The following is a 22,242-nucleotide window of genomic DNA, read 5'->3' on the forward strand; positions in this document are numbered from 1 at the left end:
ACTCCCACCAAAAGGTGGAGATGAATGTCATCGGTCTCGACGCAGAGTACACAGAGTGTGCCACTTGGAAGATCCAACGCACCGCTATCCTTCAGCTGTGCCTCGAAGATGATGTTTTGGTGTACCACATCATACACGCACCCTCCATGCTAGGTGAGCTTCACGATTTCTTGTCTCGGGAGGACATATACTTCTGTGGGGCAGCCATCGCAGGGGACAAACAGAAAGTTGGAGCTCTACAACCTTGATTTGAAAAGCATCGCTGACCTACAAACCAAAATAGAAATTCATGTAGAAGATTGTGATAAACCGACACCATCCCTATTCGACGTAGCAAATTTTGTGCTCGGAACAAATCTTCAGAAGGGTGACGAGACGCTGGCATTAAGGTCGTCTGGATAGGAGAATTATCCCTTGACGTACTAGTGGATAAAATATGATGCACTCGATGCCAGTGTGAGTTTCGAGATAGCTGCAAGCTCCAGAGAGTTTGTTGCGAAGCCGTCTCCCACAGAAAATGAGAAGAAGAAGAAGAAGAAGAAGAAGAAGAAGAAGAAGAAGAAGAAGAAGAAGAAGAAGAAGAAGAAGAAGAAGAGGAAGAAGAAGAAGAGGAAGAAGACGAAGAGGAAGAAGAGGAAGAGGAAGAAGAGGAAGAGGAAGAAGAGGAAGAGAAAGAAGAGGAAGAAGAAGAAGAAGAAGAAGAAGAAGATGTTGCACCAGCAGCAGGGCATTATGGATGGATGAACTATTTCCTCTCTAGTAAAAAAAATATTCCCTCTCTATGTATATTGATATAGATGGACTATTTCGATGGTGTGCATGTCTTTGGAACAAGTAATAGCGTGGGTCCGCTTGACTATAAGGAACTATTTATCCGCCTAGCTTTCTCTACTACTCCTTCCAGTGATCGGTATGCAATGCCTGTGTCCGTAGGCATGACAGCTTGTCCATGGAAGTTCAACTGCGGCGACCATCACATTTCATCCACTACCACTCGCGATTCCCACGAGGCCGCTCCAACCCACGGCACCACGTCCCCCGACGTGCGCCTCACCCCTCTCGGCTGCACCGCCCCTCTGCCTTTGTGTGCATGACATGTGGGCCACCTTAAATGCAGCGAGCATCAAGTTTCTACCACAGCCACTCGTGATTCCACGATGCCGCACGAACCCATGACACCACATGTCCCCCGACCTGCGGCTCACCCCTCTCGGCCCCACTGCCCCTCTAAATTTGAATTTGAAACTGATAAAACAAAAAGATTCAAAACAAATAAACTGGGAGAGAGGGAGTATATCGTAGGATGTGTCCCATACGAAACAAGTCCCCTGGTTTGTCACCATGGAACATCAAGATGCATTTGTATGAGTAGTTTATCTTGTGAGAGAAAAGGATGAACAAGGGAAGGCCTCTAGAGATAGAGATAGACACTACTACTACCAATGTGCTGGCCCGTGCATTGCAATGGGTCCAAAGTAGTAGAATAATACTTGTTCACATCCTTGAAATATAAACACTCTAGTTTTGATATACATGTGTCAGCAGACATGACAGCTTGTCCATGGAAGTTGAACCACGGCGACCATGAGGTTTCTTGTTTCTACCACTTCCACACCCACACGCGATTCCCACGACGCCGCTCCAACCCTACATGTAAGCACGACATCCCCCGACATGGACATGGATCCTATGACATGGCTATCATTGTGTAACACCCACAATGCAGCTATATCTCACACGTGTCGGAGCACGACTTAGAGGCATAACCGCATAGTAGGCATGTCGCATGAGGGGTAATCTTTACACATCCCATGTACTGAATAAGAAAGGGATAAAGAGTTGGCTTACAATCGCCACTTCACACAATACATAAATATAGCATACATCATCCAGAATACAATCAAGGTCCGACTAAGGAACCAACATAAATAAAGACAACCCCAAATGCTAGATCCCCGATCGCCCCAACTGGGCTCCTCTACTGATCATCCGGAAAGGACACATAGTAACGACCCGAATCCTCGTCGAACTCCCACTTGAGTTCGGTGGCGTCCCCCGCACTAGCATCATCGGCACCTGCATTTGTTTGGAAGTATCTGTGAGTCACTGGGACTCAGCAATCTCACACCCTCGCGATCGAGACTATTTAAGCTTAATGGTATGAAAAAGGGGGTAGTGAGGTGGAGCTGCAGCAAGCACTAGCATATAAGGTGGCTAACTTAGGCAAAACAGAGCGAGAAGAGAGGCAAAGCACGGTCGAGAAGCTAAAATGATCAAGAAGTGATCCTGAAGCTACTTACGTTCAAGCATAACACGAAACCGTGTTCTCTTCCCGGAATTCGCCGAAAAGAGACCATCACGGCTACACACGCGGTTGATTCATTTTAATTAAGGTAAGTGTCAAGTTTTCTACAACCGGATATTAACAAATTCCCATCTACCCATAACCGCGGGCATGGCTTTCGAAAGTTCAAAACCCTGCAGGGGTGTCCCAACTTAGCCCATCACTGGCTCTCACGGTCAATGAAGGATATTTCTTCTCCCAGGACGACCCGACCAGACTCGGAATCCCGGTTACAAGACATTTCGATAATGGTAAAACAAGACCAGCAAAGCCTCCCGATGTGCCGACAAATCCCGATAGGAGCTGCACATATCTCATTCTCAGGGCACACCAGATGAACACTACGTACAACTAAAACCAAACCTCAAGTTTCCCCGAGGTGGCACTGCAAGTGGCTCTGTTTTGGACCAACACTCAGAGGAGCACTGACCCGGGGGTTCAAAATAATGATGACCCTTGATTCCGCGGAACCCAAGGGAAAAAGGCTTAGGTGGCAAATGGTAAAACCAAGGTTGGGCCTTGCTGGAGAAGTTTTATTCAAGACGAACAGTCAAGGGGTTCCCATTATAACCTAACCACGTAAGGAACGCAAAATCAAGGAACATAACACCGGTATGACGGAAACTAGGGTGGCAAGAGTGGAACAAAACACCAGGCATAAGGCCGAGCCTTCCACCCTTTACCAAGTATATAGGTGCATTAAAGTAAACAAGATATAATAATGATATCCCAATAATAAACATGTTCCAACAAGGAACAAACTCCATCTTCACCTGCAAATAGCAATGCTATAAGAGGGGCTGAGCAAAGTTGTAACATAGCCAAACAACGGTTTGCTAGGAGAGATGGGTTAGAGGCTTGACATGGCAATATGGGAGGCACGTTATAACAAGTGTTAGGTATCGCGGCATAGCAAAAGAGCGAACAACTAGCAAGCAAAGATAGAAGTGATTTCGAGGGTATGGTCATCTTGCCTACAAAGTTCTCCGAGTTGACGAAAGCTTGATCCTTGTAAGTGTACTCAACGGGTTCCTCGATCACGTAATCGTCTCCTGGCTCTACCCAAGGCAAGCTCACAAGCAAAAGACCAACAATCAGTCATGGTGCAATGCGCAAGCAACATGATGCAAACCATGGCATGATATGCGAGATGTGATATGCAATGCATATGCGTGCTCCGAGAGGAAAAGGTTGATCAAGGCATAAACTTGGCAAACCAAGTGTGCCGCTGGAAAGATGAGTTGATTTTGTTCGAAATCGATATAAGGATCACTGGAATCGGATGCACGGTTTGCAAATGGCAAGCAAAACAAGAATGGCACAATTCTGCAATTAACAGCACGATGCCATCTAGAATGCAACAAGAAACTAAGCTACTGCACTCTAACATAGAAACAAAGCACATGGCAGTGATCTACTCAAGATGCTTGACAAAATATGAACACTGAGCTATGGCTAAATCACACAAGAACAGGTTCAAACAAGCATGGCAAAAGTGCAAAAGATATCAGCTTCACAGACTTCGTGAAAATACTAACATGCCAGAAATTAACATCAGGAAGCCAGGTTTAGAGCAAGTAAACAACATGCTATAGGAACATATCATAGCAAACAAAGACATGGCATGGATCTACACAAAGCATAGAACAAAAGTCCCTTACTGACCATAAGCCAAAAAGGATCAGAAGATATGATAACACCCATGTAAACATAGCAAGTTTCGTTAACAGATTCAGACTTAGCAGAAAACTGAGCATGGCATAAACAGAATTATGAAGGCCTCTTTGTGAGCTTGATTCACTCACCAAAAGGCATTGCATGACAATATAATCATATAACCAGCACGAATACATGATCGTAAGGCTAACCATGGCAAAAATAAGTTTATAGCATGCATGGATCATCTACAACAACCATGGAAAAATTGATTAACATGTAAACAATCTGCCAGGAACATTTTATAGCAAAAGTAGAGCAATATTAAGTCATGCTAGAGCACTCCATAATGGCAAACAGGGGCATGGATGGATAGAGAACAACCATATGTCCAAATCATCCTTATTGAAGTAACTCAAACAAAGCATGTATCTCACTGTAGCAACATGGTTACATGGCATAAAAATAACAGCAAGAAAATAACTTTGTGAAATCCTAAGATCCTGAAATCAGCAATATCACGAGAGCTACTTTGCATGCTTGTGCTAGTCACCACAAAGATCAAAAAATACATGGCATACACCCCTGTAAATATGGCATGGCATAGATCCAAATACATGTAGAGCTCATGACCATATGCAGCACCCAACAATTGTAGCAAAAATGACAAATGCTCATACTCTGATAAGAATCAGCACCTAACAATTTATAGCACTCTTGAATTAGTCATTTGGGCATCAAGATGGACTCAAACAAGCATGGCACAATGGAACAAAATGAAGACCACATCCTGGTGAACATTCTGATATATAACACGCACAAAACGAAGTAGTATGCAACAAGTTATGGCATGATGAACATGGCCTGAAATTGTAGCAGAAAAAGGACTTAGTGGATTTTCGGGGTCAACCAATGGATCCAGATCTAGGGTTTGTCTTGGCACAGATCCCGAGGTTCGCGGAGAAGGACGTCGGAGTTGAGGAGGGAGACGCCCAGAGCTCGCCGGAGCTAGCAGGGCGACGGCAGCGGCGGAGGAGGCGGCGTGGAGGCGGCAGTGCGTCGAGCGGTGGATGGTGGCGCGAAGGTGGCGGCGTTCGGTAGCGGGGTCGCTGGAGCCGAGCGGCGAGGCGGCGGCCGGCGGGAGCGGGGTCGGCGACACATCAGGTGCGGGGTGGCGGACGTGTGGCCCGGTCGGTGCGCGGGAGGGCTGGCCACGGGCCAGGCGAGCCGGCGCGGTGGATGGTTGCGGCGGAGACACATGGCGCGGCAGGATTGGACGAGGGCGACGGTGAACATGTCCGGCGTCGGCGGATGAGTCCGGTGGCGGCGGGAGGAGCTAGACTAGGGTTTTGGACCCGAAAATTCAAAGGGGTGCACATATTTATACCTAGAAGGAGGTGGGAGTGCCCAAATGAGGTGTAGTTTTCGACCACGCGATCGTGATCCGACGGTGGAGGACATGGGAGTGGTTTGGAAGGGTTATTGGGCCATTTTGTAGGGGTGTTGGGATGCAACACACATGAGGCCTTTGCGGTTCCTCGGTTAACCGTTGGAGTATCAAACGCACTCCAAATGGCACGAAATTTGACAGGCGGTCTACCGGTGGTGTACCAAGGCCGCTTGGCAAATCTCGGTCCATTCCGAGAATGTTTAACACCCACACGCGAAAAGAGACAAAAGGGGGACGCCGGAGGACATAGGATTGTCGGATTGCAAAACGGACAACGGGGAAAACGCTCGGAAGCATGAGACGAACACGTATGCAAATGAGATGCACATGATAACATCATATGAAATGCATGACATGAACAAAAGAAAAATGAAGACAAAACCCAACCACGAAGGAATCTCATAACTTAGAGCCGGAAACGGAAGAGTCGGAGTTACCAATATGGTAAGTTACATCCGGGGTGTTACACACTGCCTTACCATGCCTTTCCTTTGCTGACTGGTGGGACCCACACTTGCGGGTCCCACATGTCAGTGATAGAATGGTAGGATTGTTCACGTCAGGGGATCCTCATCCCCCCGACGTGTGCATCATCCCTCTCGGACCCACCGCTCCTCGGCCTTTGTGTGCATGACATGCGGGCCAGCTGAACTTCGGCGACCATCAACTTATTTCTACCACAGCCACACCCGATTGGACGCAGTTTGCCTGCTCCGCTGCTGTGCTCCAATCCGTACTCCTGCACCATCAAATTTTCATCCAGCGGATGTGACTCATTTCGTCCCAGGCATCAATCCTCAGATGGAGTACTTCTGTACTACAAGTAGTACCCGCCGGTGTGGCCATCTACGCCTCGTAACGCCCTGACGCCCAGCTGTGGCACCCACGCCACAGCCACGCCACCACCGGCCGGTTCATCTTGAACGACTGAGTCATGAACCACACCACCACCATGAGAATGACATGTGGGCCAGCCGCATTTTAAGGTCCGCATGTCATCGACTCATAGGCCGGGCACTAAGCCACTGAAGTTCGGTCCCATGGGCCCTGAGAGGGAAATGTAACTCCTGCGGCAGGCCTTGTGGTGCTCCCGCAGTATGAGCTCGTGCCATACCCGGAATTTGTTTCTTACTACTACCAACTACTAGTAAGGTACACGTGCATTGCACGCATGAGATTCTGGTGGTTTGTGCATTATGCTTCTACATGTGGAGTCTTCTAGATTCTACATGTGGCAAAATCTGGTGGAATGTAGATGATATCCAACGGCCAGTAGTGCTCGGAGTAGAGTAGTACGGAATGCTCCTACTCTATCAACGAGCCCCATCTGACACCAAATTTCTTGGCTTTCGTGCTACAACTAGATCTTCCCCTCGTTTCTGTTTTCCAACCCGGCGGCGGCCGGGGTGCGGTTTGCCAATAGTCGGTTTGCTCAACGGCGGTCCCACATGAAAGTGAAAATGCTAGGCAACACGCCTTCCCTAAGCTATGTGTCGTGCCGGATTCCCGGGCGTGTGGGGGGGGGGAGTGCGACGCGAACGCGGCAGGCCTTTTCCTTTTACTAGCAATGTGCCCGTGCGTTGCGACAGATCCAAAGTAGTAAAATAGTAGTACTTGTTCACAAACTTGAAAGAAATCACTCTTGTTTTGATATACTCCTAATATATTACTCCCTCCGTTCCTAAATATTTATCTTTTTAGAGATTTCAATCACAACATATTTTTAAGTGTAGATTCACTCATTTTGCTCCGTATGTAGTCACTTATTGAAATCTCTAGAAGACAAATATTTAGGAACGGAGGGAGTACTTTTCACTCAAAATATATTTCTCAGGCTTTTTTGGTGAGGTGAAGGAGGGATGTGGTTGCTTTCAAGATAATAAGGGGTTTTCTACAAATTGGAGCAGAGAAGTGGGCTATTGTTGCAAAAATGCCACAACTTAGCTCACAGCCGTTAGATGCAAATCTAATGGTCAGAAACGACGGATGGTAGACACACCACCATCACCAACTGAGTCTTTTATAGGACTACTATCAAGATGCCCGTGCATTGCACGAAACATCAAGATGCATTTTTTACAAAACATCTGTTGTGATTGACCCATGCAGGAGTAATCCCATGTGTAAAAACTAATGATATCTCAAGAATTATATCGGAAAAATGGTATCTCGAGAATTTCATCGAAAAATGATATCTCGAGAAATATGAGAGATAAGGTGAGGAGGAGTGGGGCGTGGTGGTGACTGGTGGTCGGACTGGGCGGAGGCATGGGGATGGACGGCGCCGGTGTAACGCCCCGAGACCGATGCGCCAGGTGTCTTCCAGTTATTCGTTGTTGTTGCCATGTCATTTGCTTGCGTGTTGCATCTTTCCATGTCATCATGTGCATTGCATCATCATTTTTTCAAAACTTGCATCCATCCGGGTCTCCCCGTTCTCTCCATTGTCCGTTATGAGCCCAGACACCCTTGCACGCACCCACGGCACGCCCGAAATATTATTTTATAAGTGGCCGGCAAATGTTCTCGGATTGGGATGAGAGTTGGATTGCGGTCTTGTTATGTTGTCGGTAGGCCGCCTGCCAAGTTTCATCGCATTCGGAGTCCGTTTGACGCCCCAACAGATAACTATAGCGGCAATATAGCTGTTCATACGTCGGACGTTTTCGGTCTTCGAAAACCATTGCCAGTCTGCCTTCTCTTCTCTCCTCTCAGCTCATCGCACTCTACACAGCCCACCTGCACTCCATCTAGTCCCTCTCTGTTCGGAGCCGCATGATCGCGATCCGAGGGTCCGAAAACCCCCAAAACCCTAGCCCTTCCTATTTAAGCAGCCACGCTTGCCATTTTGGGCATCCCTAGCCCATAAACCTACCCCTCCTAGCCACCTCCCACCTCCAGCCATCGCATCTTCCTCAAAATCCGTGCCCCAACCCGCAGCCGCCACCTCCACCTTCTAGTCGCCGCCTCCCACCTCAATTTCCGGCACCGGCCACCCCTCCATCGCCACTTGGCGTGCCCTGTTTGGTCAGCCGCCACCTGAGGGCCGCCCTCGACCACTCCAACGCCGCCACGTTGCCCCGCAGCCCCCTCTCCACCGCGCGGCCCGCTGGGGTCCGGATCTGGCCCGCCGGGTCCAAGCAGGCCTAACTGCGCCGCCGCCCGTACCCGCTCGCTCAACCGATCCAGATCGGGAGAGGAGCTCCCGATCCAGATCGAACCCCGCCGCCACCGGCCTCTTCCACTGCCTGCACCACGGCGACCTCGCCGAAGTCAAACCTCGTGCCGTTGGGGACGACCGCCTCCTCCCAGGTCGCCCGCACCACGTTCCCCATGCTACCATTCTTCCCTCTCTCCCCCTCACCCGGTCCGCCTCCCTCTCTCTCACAGGCGCTGCAGGAAGCTCCACCGCCGGCCTCATCTTCATCGGATCTGGCCTGACCCTACTGGATGCAGGGTCGTTGATCCGTTCCCGGCCTCGCCTCGGCTCGCCGGAGTCACAATCGCCGCCGGCGTCCCATCGTCGCCTGTGCGTGCGTGAGAGCACACGTACACCCACCGCAATTACCAACGCCCTTCCCTTCGTCAGATCCAGCCCAGCCGCGCCCTGCGTGAGGCCCAGCGCTCGAGCCGCTGCTCCACCGACCAGGCCCATGGCCCAATGTGAGCAGCCACACCAATCCCCCCCCCCCCCCCCCTGTGCACTTTTGGCCCAGTCTGATTCAGCCCGTCTCTGTTTTTTCAGATCTAAGATTTGTCTATTTCCAGGGCTTTACACTTTTGCAGAAAACCCCCTAAGTTTCATGCATTTAATAACTCACCAATGGTGCATCATATTAAAACAAACTTTAGATGTAAAATGCTTAGAATTTTGTGTAGATTAATAATTTGCAACTTTCATCCATGTTTAAAATGTTTAAAATGTTGTTTGTGTAATTTTTCCCATATGCCATGCTAAAGTGCTTTATTTCATAACTAAATAACCGTAGCCCGGATTTCAATAAACTTTATATGTGAATGGGGTAGAAAAATGCATAGGTTATCATGGTGACATTACTTTGCATGTTTTACAACTCTAAAATATGGTTTAGGGCAGAACAACACCAAACCTAAAATATGCACATGAGGATTTTTCCGGACATGTTGCTTGTTGTTCCGGCCTCATTTAAATTTGCTTAGATAGATAGTTTTTATATGCTTCACCTCTTGCCATGTTTAACAACACTTAATATTCTTGGGTACCTAAACGAGAGAGAACTAAATAAGTCGTGTGGTGTTTCGTCAATATGCAACTCGTTGCATATTGAGCGCCACTTAATTTGTAGAGTTGTTTGTGTACTTTGCCATGCCATGCCTAATTAAACCGTACATGCATCATACTTGATTGTGCATCATGCCACGTTTATGTGGTGGTTGTTTACTATGTTGTTTTCTTCTTTCTGGGTTGCTTCTCTCGTTAGCTTCGGTTTCGGAGTTGTGAGGATCCGTTCGACTACGTCCGTTTGTCTTCTTCATGGACTCGTTCTTCTTCCTTGCGGGATCTTAGGCATGATGTCCATACCCTCAAAATCACTTCTATCTTTGCTTGCTAGTTGTTCGTTCTATCTCTATGCCGCGCTACCTACCACTTGCTATATCATGCCTCCCATATTGCCATGTCAAGTCTCTAACCCACCTTTCCTAGCAAACCATTGTTTGGCTATGTTGCCGCTTCTACTCAGCCCCTCTTATAGCGTTGTTACTTGCAGGTGAAGACGAAGTTTGTTCCATGTTGGAACATGGATATGTTGGGATATCATTATTATATCGTATTTACTTTAATGCATCTATATACTTGGCTAAGGGTGGAAGGCTCGGCCTTATGCCTGGTGTTTTGCTCCCATCTTGCCGCCCTAGTTTCCGTCATACCGGTGTTCTGTTCCTTGATTGTGCATTTCTTACGCGGTTGGGTGTTATGGGAACCCCTTGACAGTTTGCTTTGAATAAAACTCCTCCAGCAAGGCCCAACCCTGGTTTTACATTTTCCTCACTACCACCTACTTTTCCCTTGGGGTCGCACTCCCGAGGGTCATCTTTATTTTAACCCTCCCCCCCTTGGACAGTGCTTCTCTAAGTGTTGGTCCGAACTAGGCGATGTCCAGCGCCCCCTGGGCAACCAGGGTCTATGCCAACCCGACATCTTGCCCATCCGGTGTGCCCTGAGAACGAGATATGTGCAGCTCCTATCGGGATTTGTCGGCACATTCAGGCAGTCTTGCTGGTCTTGTTTTACCATTGTCGAAATGTCTTGTAACCGGGATTCCGAGACTGATCAGGTCTTCCCGGGAGAAGGAATATCCTTCGTTGACCGTGGGAGCTTGTGATGGGCTAAGTTGGGACACCCCTGCAGGGTTTGAACTTTCGAAAGCCGTGCCCGCGGTTATGTCACAGATGGGAATTTGTTGATATCCGGTTGTAGAGAACTTCACACTTAACTTAATTTAAAATGAATCAACCGCGTGTGTAGCCATGATGGTCTCTTTCTGGCGGAGTCCGGGAAGTGAACACAATTCTTGTGTTATGCTTGAACATAAGTAGTTTCAGGATCACTTCTTGATCACTTCTAGTTCACGACCGTTGTGTTGCTTCTCTTCTCGCTCTTATTTGCGTATGTTAGCCACCATATATGCTTAGTTCTTCTTGCAGCTCCACCTCACTACCTTCTCCTACCCATAAGCTTAAATAGTCTTGATCTCGCGGGTGTGAGATTGCTGAGTCCTCGTGACTAACAGATACTTCCAAACAGTTGCAGGTGCCGATGATACCACTGTAGGTGATGCAACTCAGCTCAAATGGGAGCTCGATGAAGATCTTTTCACTATTATGTTTCCTTTCCTGATGATCAGTAGTGGAGCCCAGTTGGGACGATCGGGGATCTAGCATTTGGGGTTGTCTTCCTTTTATTTTGGTTCCGTAGTCGGACCTTGATTGTATTTTGGTTGATGTATGATTTACTTATGTATTGTGTGAAGTGGTGATTGTAAGCCAACTCTTTATCCCTTTCTTATTCAGTACATGGGATGGTGTGAAGATTACCTCTCTTGCGACGAACCTACCATGCGGCTATACCTCTAAGTCGTGCCCCGACACGTGGGAGATATAGCCGCATTGTGGGTGTTTCAAGTTGGTATCAGAGCCATCCCCGACTTAGGAGCCCCTGCTTGATCGAATCACAGACGTTGTTGAGTCTAGAACAAATGTTTTGAGTCTTAGGATTATATATATCGGAGAGTAGGATTCTTTTTACTCCTCAGTCCCTTCGTCACTCTGGTGAGGCCTCCTAATGTAGAAGTTTTGACTTATCTCTCCTCAAATTTCACGAAAAAATTTCTTAGTATCAGGCGGGTATCTTGGAATCATTCCGATAGTCTTGTGACGAGAACACTGTTCTTGGTGCCTCCTGAGATTTTGGGGTTGTGGCAGTGTCCCGGGGAGTTGAGCTCCGAGGTGTTGTCGTCACAATTTTATCGTTGCAGTTGTGGAATACCTGAGTTTGCCGACATCGAAAATCTCTTTTATGCAGTTGTTGGTGAGATAACCTCGACGCCACCCAGTACTGGGGCGGGAGTTCGGGAATATTGCCATAACTCGTATAACAGATGCTTTTCGAAGGTTGACGTACATGATTTCCGAATGTTTCTTGGTTATGTGTTGAAGGATGGATGCAGCTGGATGTAGGAATTGTTAGTTTGGGTGAGATATTATGCTTCCCCTGTATCCCCAACATCTGATTGCATAACCAGAAAGTTTCAGGAGTTTATAAGTGGGAATTCAAGTAGCATGTAGGATATCCTTCCAACAGACACATGATACGATATGGGATCTATCATATGTTTGTTTCCTGCTTATTTTGCATGCCAATCCTTTGTTTTGTTTTGGTTTGTGGTATTCGAGTTTCTTCGAAGTCAAATGTTGATTCCATACCTTGCCTAAGCGGTGTTCTCATAATTCTATGTGAATATTAATCCATCATGATAATTGAGATTGTCGTGTAGATCCTTTTTCATCCGGCATGTTTCTCTTCAAGTGGATCCTATCAATTTTTCCCATCCGCAAGATCAACCCAAAGTCTTCTCAACATTATTTGTTTCATCCGTCCCAAGTTGCCTTTGTTTTCCCTCCCTCCCACCCTTTTCTTCAAGGACTCAGATTTCTTAATCAGGTATATTTTTTTATGGATGGGAAGTCTCTTCATTCTTTTTCCGTCAATGTTCTTATCCGGTGATTCTAAAGAAGATACTAACGAAGCTTCAAGTTCATCATTCTTCGTTCTTTTTTCTTCTCCGGTGGAGCCAATTCAAGATTTTGGTGTTGATCATATCCATTTTCCTCATTTCAAACGTTTTCTCATGCCGGTGCACCTCTTTATCATTCACCTCTCACTATTCATTTGTTTCGGAGTGCCGAAGATATCTCCGAAGATTCGTGTTTTCACTCCTAATCCGTTGAATCTATTTCGAGGATGCTATCTCATACAAGCTACTTAATTCAACTGACGTGTTTTCAATCTTATTCTTTCCATCCTTCACTTCTTTTGATCATTCTTTTATTACCGGAGTTCTTCATGGAGGCTACATGGTGGTTCATCAAGGATTCCTTTCATTCTTCAGTTGTTCGTCAAGTTTTTTCTCGAAGCTAAGATCCGCCAAGCTATACTCTAAAATAAACATGGTGTTCAACACATGTCTTGTTTTTAGGAGTTTTAGCATTCTTCAATTTGCAACCGAAGTGCAATTCTTTCATATCTCATCTTTTGAGGTGGTGTTATGTCACTTTTGACAATTTCCTTCATGTTTCATGATTCACATGTTGTCCGGAATGACCTATTTTTTTAAACCCATCATTTTCAATTCGTTCATGAGAGCCTTTGCAACCAATCAATCTCTTCATTGGAATTATCTTGGGTTATATTTCACCTAAAGCCTTCCCTAAGGATTGTTGCTATCTATGGTGCTTATAAATGACCCAAGTTCTTTATTTATCCTCCTGGTGAAATAAGTTTCTCGTCTCCTTGTTGATATCAATCCAATCTATTGTTTCCGTTAGTGGCAGAATTTCACCTCATAGTTTTGAGATGTTCTCCATAAGCCCACTACAAGCTTGTTCTTTTCATTGTTGGTTTTCCAACAACTCCGTTATAACCTTCTTGTAAGGGTGTTTTCCAAGCTCATTTGTAGCAGAAGTTGTCATTTTCTTCTTAATTCTTTCCTTTCCAACGATTCAACTTTTATTCTTTCATTCCGGGGGCATAGTGAAGTTGCTCTCTTCACCCATCATCCCATTTTTGTCAAAGGTCATGTTCTTTCCTTTTGCTTATCCATCCAACCGGAGTGTTGTCGTAATTGATATTTATCACTCCTTGTACATCTCGTTTCATCCGGAGTGCTTGCATGTACTTCTTGTCCATTGTAACACTTTTCTTATAGCTCTCAACCTACAAGGTTCTCGTTGTGTCCTTGTTACTCTTTTCTAATGGAGTGTTTTCAACTTTGTTCATCTTCGTTGTATTCTTTCTTTCAATTTGTTCAACCTCACAAGGTTCGTGGTTTCACTTGTTTGTCCAAGAAGCAAATTAGTTTTACCTCTTCTCTTTCCGTTTCCCTACGGTGCCATCCTAGGTCTCGGGATGAGATCCTCTTGTAGTGGTGGAGTGTTGTAACGCCCCGAGACCGATGAGCCAGGTGTCTTCCAGTTATTCGTTGTTGTTGCTATGTCATTCGCTTGCGTGTTGCATCTTGCCATGTCATCATATGCATTGCATCATCATGTTTTCAAAACTTGCATCCATCCAGGTCTCCTCATTCTCTCCGTTGTCCATTTGAGCCCAGTCACACTTGCACGCGCCTGCGGCACACCCGAAATATTATTTTATAAGTGGCCGGAAAATGTTCTTGGAATGGGATGAGAGTTGGTGTGCGGTCTTGTTATGTTGTCGATAGGCCGCCTGCCAAGTTTCATCGCATTAGGAGTCCGTTTGACGCCCCAACGGATAACTATAGCGGCGATATAGCCGGGCATACGTCAGACATTTTCGGTCTTCAAAAAAACGTTGTCGGGCTGCCTTCCCTTCTCTCCTCTCAGCTCATCACACTCTGCACAGCCCACCTGCAGTCCATCTAGTCCCTCTCTGTCCGGAGCCGCACGATCGCGATCCGAGGGTCCGAAAACCCCCAAAACCCACCAAAACCCTACCTCTTCCTATTTAAGCAGCCACCCTTGCAATTTTGGGCATCCCTAGCCCCTAAACCTACCCCTCCTAGCTTCCTCCCACCGCCGTCGCATCTTCCTCGAAATCCGTGCCCCAACCCGCAGCTGCCACCTCAACCTTCCAACCGCTGCCTACCACCTCAATTTTCGGCGCCGGCCACCCCTCCATCGCCACTTGGCGCGCCTTGTTTGGTCAGCCGCCACCTGAGCGCCGCCCTCCACCACTCCAACACCGCCATGTCGCCTCACAGCCCGCACTCCACTAGAGGTGAGACAACATACATCTCATCAAAATATCGAATGAATACCAAATTCACATGACTACTAATAGCAAGACTTCTCCCATGTCCTTAGGAACAAAAGTAACTACTCACAAAGCATAAACATGTTCATAATGAGAGGGATATTAATATGCATATAGGATTTGAACATATGATCTTCCACCAATTAAACCAACTAGCATCAACTACAAGGAGTAATTAACACTACTAGTAACCTACTAGCACCAATCCCGGACATGGAGACAAGAATTGGATACAAGAGATGAACTAGGGTTTTGAGATGAGATGGTGCTGATGAAGATGTTGATGGAGATTGCCCTCTCCCGATGAGAGGAGCGTTGGTGATGACGATGGCGATGATTTCCCCCTCAGGGAGGGAAGTTAATTTCCCGGCAAAACAGCCTCGCCAGAACACTAGATTAGTTCCGCCAAGGTTCCGCCTCGTGGCGGCGGAGTTTTGTCCGAGAAGATGGCTTACGATTTTTTCCCATCGAAAGAGTCCATATAGCAGAAGATGGTCACCGAAGGGCCACCAGGGGGCCCACGAGGTAGGGGGGCGCGCCCAGGGGGGTAGGGCGCGCCCCCACCCTCGTGGGTAGGGTGTGGCCCCCTGGTGAAGTTCTTGAGCTCAATGTTTTTTATATATTTGGAAAACAACATCCGTGAAGTTTCAGGACTTTTGGAGCTGTGCAGAATAGGTCTCTAATATTTGCTCCTTTTCCAGCCAGAATCCCAGCTGCCGACATTCTCCCTCTTTATGTAAACCTTGCAAAATAAGAGAGAATAGGCATAAGTATTGTGACATAATGTGTAATATCAGCCCATAATGCAATAAATATTGATATAAAAGCATGATGCAAAATGGACGTATCACAGAGCTTGTCAACGATTTAAACACTAAGGGCTGCTGTAGTGGGGCCTTTTCTAACTCATAGGTGACATAAAGGTTTGGCTGTACACTAAAGTAGGCTCTCCAAGAGTACCTGGAGATCCAGTTCGAAGGTATGCCTAGTTTTGACATAGTGCAGACATAGTAAATGCTCATTTCATTGTGTGCAAGTGCAAGAGATGCAGCATGTTTCATTATGTGGTGTTGTTTTGTTATAATCTCATCCTTTTGTGTTCACAGACTGGAAAGTATGCATATTTATCTTCCAAGGAGACGAGTAACTAGTTTGTTTCACCTTGCAAAGGGGGTGCAATGAAGATAAGATTGAGGATTTCCAAGTACAAGGTGTTAGGAAGGAGCCTTGCAAGAGAAGTAGGAGCTGCGCTGAGCCTCTTCAACCTGTTAAGGTAAGTCACTATATCCAACTCAATAGTTCAATTCCTTGTTTGTTTCAGGCATAGTTAATTTGCTCTTTTCAATTGCTTTATTTTTCCTCAGTTAATGAGATGCCCAAAGAATGATGCTTGATGTTGGGTACTTGTATAACTATTAGTTGACATAATTAAAGGCCTTACCATTTAATTACTCTGCCGAAGTGTGCCTGAAGCTTTGAAGTCTATTAACCAACTACTATTGAATGAGGCTCACAATCTAGTTTATACTAGGCTAATGATTGCATAGTTTTGCTTGCTGTAGTATGTTTGTATGAAATCCTCTGATGTTCATTATGCTCCCTAAGACTTTAATTGAGCTACAGAATGGCCAACTGCTTGCTTACTTCTACGCAACGTGTTGTCTAAATTTGTAACTTGTATGTGTTTTGGATTGGGCCCCAACATCATGCTCCTCTGGTGAGCCAAGAGAGATTTCTGTACGCAGGCTACACAAACTACCTTTTTATAATTTTTAAAATATCACCTGCTTATGCTTCATGACATGGAACATTATTGTTAGTCCTGATTTGCCATGTACAAAATAGTCTGTATTGCTCGCTTCACTGTTGTAACTATATTTTTGCCCTAGTCATGTGTACTTATAGAAACATTTCAGGATGAAGTGACATCAACACAAAGATCTGCGAGCAGTGCGGCATGGCCGTTACTGAATGATTATGGATTGGAATTGGAATGTTCTGATGTTCTCGAGCATCAACTAGAGGTGGCAAGACAACGTGTACATGATTCTGAACATACAATCAATAAGTTGAGACTGGAAGTCATAGTAAACGACCACGGGTAGCCTAGCCGGCTTCCCCTGGCTCTTCAGAAAAATTATTGGCCGATTGAGCCCCCAAGTGTCCAAGACGTGGGGCCGCCTTCCCCCAGCTGGCTACCTCTCAGGACGGCTGCGCAAAGCTGGCCCAGCCCTGAAATCCTTGAGAAACAAGACCACGAGAAGGCCGACTCCAAGAAGTCGGCCATGAGAAGGCCGACTCCCAGGAGCCGGCCCCTCAGCAGGCGGCCAAGATCGTGCCCTCAGAGTCCGCACCCACATAACAGCGACAAGACGGGGCGTGGCTACAGTGAAGCCTGCCACCCCCGAATCCCAGGGCATGCATGGCCACAGTGCATCGTACGGGGCCGCCATCACCCGTCCGGCGCGGCACTGTTGCCACGGTGATCATGACGTCACCCACGGCGAGCGGTCAGTACGACCCGTGGGTGGCGGGCCCCCTCAGTCAGGGAGACCCCAAAGGCGGCCAAGCTTCACGCAGTCGGCCTGGGGTACGGCCGGCTCTCTCCCTCGAAGGAGGTGCCTCATTAAGGAGATAAGACAAGGTAAGGCTACATTGATGAGCCGCCTCGCGACGGCACTATAGCCATGCTTACCATGACAAAGCCCTTGTCACCAGAGGCAAGGCAACAGTAACCAGCCTCCGACAAAACTCCCGAGCGGTGGGCCTGGCCTGTCGACCAGAGGGCCGGCAGCCGGCGGGGCCTACCAGGCGGCGGGCCTATCGGTCGGTGGAGAAGCCGGCCAGCATAGATACAGACGCCTGGGGGGTAGGCCTATATAAACCCCCAGGGCACCCATGCAGGGGGAACTCTCTTTGGATAGTTTTTAGACACCGCAATGAGAGGAGGAGTAGGCATGCCTTGCCCCTCTTCATCCTTTCACCAAACAGCTCAAGGAGCCTCTTGTAGCTACTTGCCAATCTAGTGACCATGCGGAGACCCCGCAGAGCAGCAGTAGGGGTGTTATCTCCACAGAGAGCCCTGAAGCTGGGTAAGATTCACCGGCGTGCATGTCTTCGCCTTATCCCGTTTCCCGGCACCGGCGATGTTTTATTGGCTCCCACAATGATAAGCCACCCATTGGCATATGTCGCACCAACCACCCGACATTTGGCGCCCAACATGAGGCCAGGTGCACCGTCGTTCGGAGACCTGCTCTGGATGGGAACCCTTTTCCTCCCAAGCGTGCGTAGCCAGCCCGGCTCACCCGATGGCTCTTGCCCCGACGCGCTGCAAGGCATCGCTGACGCATGCGTGGCGAGCTGCCTCACCGATCTTCTTGGCGAGGCTCGCATCTCTGACGAGCCCGCATCCAACGCGGGCACAGGCTGCCCCGAAAGCCACCTCGTCAGCCTCCTCGACCAACTCCACGTCTCCGGCGAGCTGGCTGCAGACTTGGAGTCGGTTGGCTCCATCGACCCGATGCTTGTCAATTCCGACACGGCATCACTTGACGCCTTCCCCTCCAACGTGGTAATCACCAACGACCCTCTTCCTCGAGCCGACAGCAGCGGCAGCGCCATCCCCGAGGTACTGGTCATTAGCCACGGCGCCGCCTCTGGTGAAAACGCCCATGATGCCCTGCAGGCGGCGCTCCACGACCTATCCGCCCCCATCCCAGCTGACGCCGCCTCGCCCTCATCACGGAGGGCCAGAAGCTAGCCTCCATGAGACGCCTCACCGAGGCTCACCAGCGCGAAGTCGACCATGCCGCCTTCGGCACTCCGCCTCCCGACGGCCTGAGCCATGCCGGTATCATCAAGAAACATGGTGTAGCTATCGCTGGTGCGCTGGGAGCAGATCGCCATGTCTATGCCACACCTCTCGAGAACCTACGCGCCGCCCAGGCGGCTGTAGACGAGCTGGATGGACTGAGGGCCGACGAGCTCCCCTACATGACCAGATGCATCCAGCAGCTTATCGACACGGCCGCAGAGCGGCATGGAGCCGGTGTCTGCGCCGAAAGTCCCCCCCCCCCCCCCCCCCCCCCCCCCCCCGCGCGGAGAACATGGTGCGATGTCCTGAACGACGACGGCGGGCGACACCCGCGCTAGGAAAGAAAAGGAGCCGGCTGCCAGCCGCAGCCGGACTCGAATCTCCATCGAGCGTGACGTGGAAGGCCGTCCCCGAGCTGTGGAATGGCAGGGCGATCCGCCCCCTCCTCTGCCTCATGGGGAGAGATACCCCACTCCGCCGCCTGTCACGCATGCGACTCTCAGCGGCCGGCTGGGTCGCCGTGAAGGAGTCGGCGAGAATGACGCCCGCCACCGGATCGACCGCCTAGTGCGATCCCTAGCTCTAGAAGAAGAAGATGATGTCGGCCCATCCTGCTTTGGTCCCCGCATCCGCGAAGAACCCTTCCCCAAAGGGTTCTCGCTCCCAAGAGACACGCCCAAGTACAACGGCTCCGTGAAGCAGGAGGACTGGCTGATCGACTACTCCATTGCGGTTAGCATCGCGAACGGCAACAGGCGCGTTGCCGTGAAGTATGTTCCCCTCTTGATCCAAGGCACGGCGCGTACCTGGCTCAACAGCCTCAAGCCTTACAGTGTCAACAGCTGGCTGGACTTCACAGAAGCTTTCATCCGCAACTTCACCAGCACCTACAAGCGGCCTCCTAAACCCCGACAGCTCTCCTTGTGTGTGCAAGGGCCCAGTGAGTCAACTCGCGACTACCTCACGCGTTGGGCCGAACTCCGTGACTCCTGCCAAGGGGTGCACGAGGTTCAAGCTATAGAGTACTTCACCGCCGGGTGGCGAGAAGGCACCCTCCTCAAGCACCGACTCCTCTGCGACGAGCTGACTACCCTCGATGAGCTACTGATCATAGCTGACAAATACGCCACGGCCAATTCCTCAATGAAGACCGAGCTCCGAGTAGACACCTCCGGGAAGGTACTCGCTCTGAGTCCCAAGACGCCAGCATGAGACTCCAGCTGACGCCCATACCCGAACGACCACAAGCGCAAGGCTCCCCCGCCGCCTCCCATTAGTCGGCTGGTGGCCACCGCCGAAGATGAACAACCAGAAGGGCGGCCCACGCCCAAGAAGTAGAAGGGCAGCAGGCCGGCGTGGCAGCCAGCTTTCTCCTACGATCAAGCACTTGATGCCCCCTGCAAGTTTCACAGCGGTGCGAAGCCTTCAAACCACACAACCCGAAAGTGCCACTGGCTCACGCGGATCTCCAAGGGCGAGGGGATAGCGCCGCCTCCGCCTGCCGGTCAGCCGCCTCCGGCCCCTCCACAGTCGGCTGCTCGACCGGCAGACGGGGCCGTCCAAGACGAATTCCCCGACGAGCATGCTGCCTACGTCATCTTTATGAGCCTACCAGAAGATCGGCGTAGCCGGCACCGACAACATCAAGAAGTCAACGCAGTTGCCTCCAACAACCCCGAGTTCATGCACTGGTCAGAAAGGCATGTCAGCTGGAGCCGGACTGATCACCAGGAGGTGATGCCGTCTCCCGGCTCTTACACATTGGTTTTGGATGCCACCCTCCCAACAGAAAGGCGGGCTGCCCGTTTCTCCCGCGTGCTGATAGATGGCGGGAGCAGCATCAACATCCTATACCGCGACACCATGGAGAAGCTGAGCATCAAGACGAAGTAGCTCATGCCTAGTCGGACTGTGTTCCATGGCATCGTGCCCGGCCTGTCCAGCTCCCAATCGGCAAGATCAAGATAGATGTCCTCTTCGGGGACAAGGATCATTTCCGCCGAGAGGCGGTGTGGTTTGAGGTAGTGGATCTGGCGAGCCCTTACCACGCCTTGCTTGGCCGACCCGCCCTGGCCAAGTTCATGGCGGTACCCCACTATGCCTACCTCAAGATGAAGATACCGAGTTCCAAGGGCATAATCACCATAGCTGGAGACTACAAGAAGTCCTCCGAGTGTGCGGCAGCCAGCAGCCGGCTGGCCGAGTCCCTCGTGATTGCTGTGGAGAAGAGGATATTGGACTGAGTTGTGGCTATGGCCGGCAAACAACCGGTCCTATCCCCCAACCCCAAGGAGTGTGATGCCCAAGGTTCTTTCCAGCCGGCCAAAGAAACAAAGAAGGTACCTCTGGACCCGGAGCACCCAGAAAGGTTTGCCACCATCGGGGCAAACCTGGACAGCAAATAGGAAGGCGAGCTCGTCGATTTCCTCCGTGAGAATCGGGACATCTTCGCATGGTCCCCCAAGGACATGCCGGGTGTTCCGAAGGAATTCACCGAGCATAAGCTACATGTCCGAGAAGGTGCAAAACCAGTCAAACAGCCCCTCCGCCGACTGTAAGAAGAGAAGAGAAGGATTGTTGGAGAAGAGATGGCCCGACTTCTGGCAGCCGGCTTCATTATGGAAATTTTCTTTCCAGAATGGCTTGCCAACCCGGTCCTCATGCTGAAGAAAAATAACAAATGGCGCATGTGTATAGACTACACCAGCCTCAACAAAGCCTGCCCCAAAGATCCCTTCGCCTTGCCAAGGATTGATCAAGTAATAGACTCCACAGCCGGATGCGAGCTGTTGAGCTTCTTGGATGCTTACTCAGGCTACCACCAGATAAAGTTGGATCTAGCTGACCACCTGAAAACCACTTTCATCACACCATTCGGAGCCTTCTGCTACCTGACTATGACATTCGGCTTGAGAAATGCTGGTGCTACTTTTCAGCGTTGCATGCAGAAATGCCTCCTCAAGCAGCTCGGTAGAAATGCCCACGTCTATGTAGATGATATTGTGGTGAAGACGGAGAAGCGCGGCACCTTGCTGGAAGACCTCGGAGAGACATTTGAAAAACTTGCGCCGATTTCAAATCAAGCTCAACCCTGAGAAATGCGTGTTCGGAGTACCAGCCGGCCAGCTCCTAGGCTTCCTGGTCTCCGAACGCGGCATCGAGTGCAACCTGATGAAGATCAAGGCCATAGAGAGAATGGAGATTCCCACCAAGCTTGGCTTCCCTGAACCGCTTCATCAGCCGGCTCGGGGAGAAAGCTCTCCCCCTCTATCGACTCATGAAGAAGTCCGCTCATTTCGAGTGGAACGACCAGGCGGACCAAGCCTTCCACGAGCCCATGCTCCTTTACATTGCCACTACTAGCCGGGTGGTCAGCACAGTCATCGTGCTCCAGCGCCCAGAAGAAGGCCGAGCTCAGCTGGTCC

Source organism: Triticum urartu, chromosome 4 (assembly GCF_003073215.2).
Source record: "Triticum urartu cultivar G1812 chromosome 4, Tu2.1, whole genome shotgun sequence".
NCBI classification, from domain to species: Eukaryota; Viridiplantae; Streptophyta; class Magnoliopsida; order Poales; family Poaceae; genus Triticum; species Triticum urartu.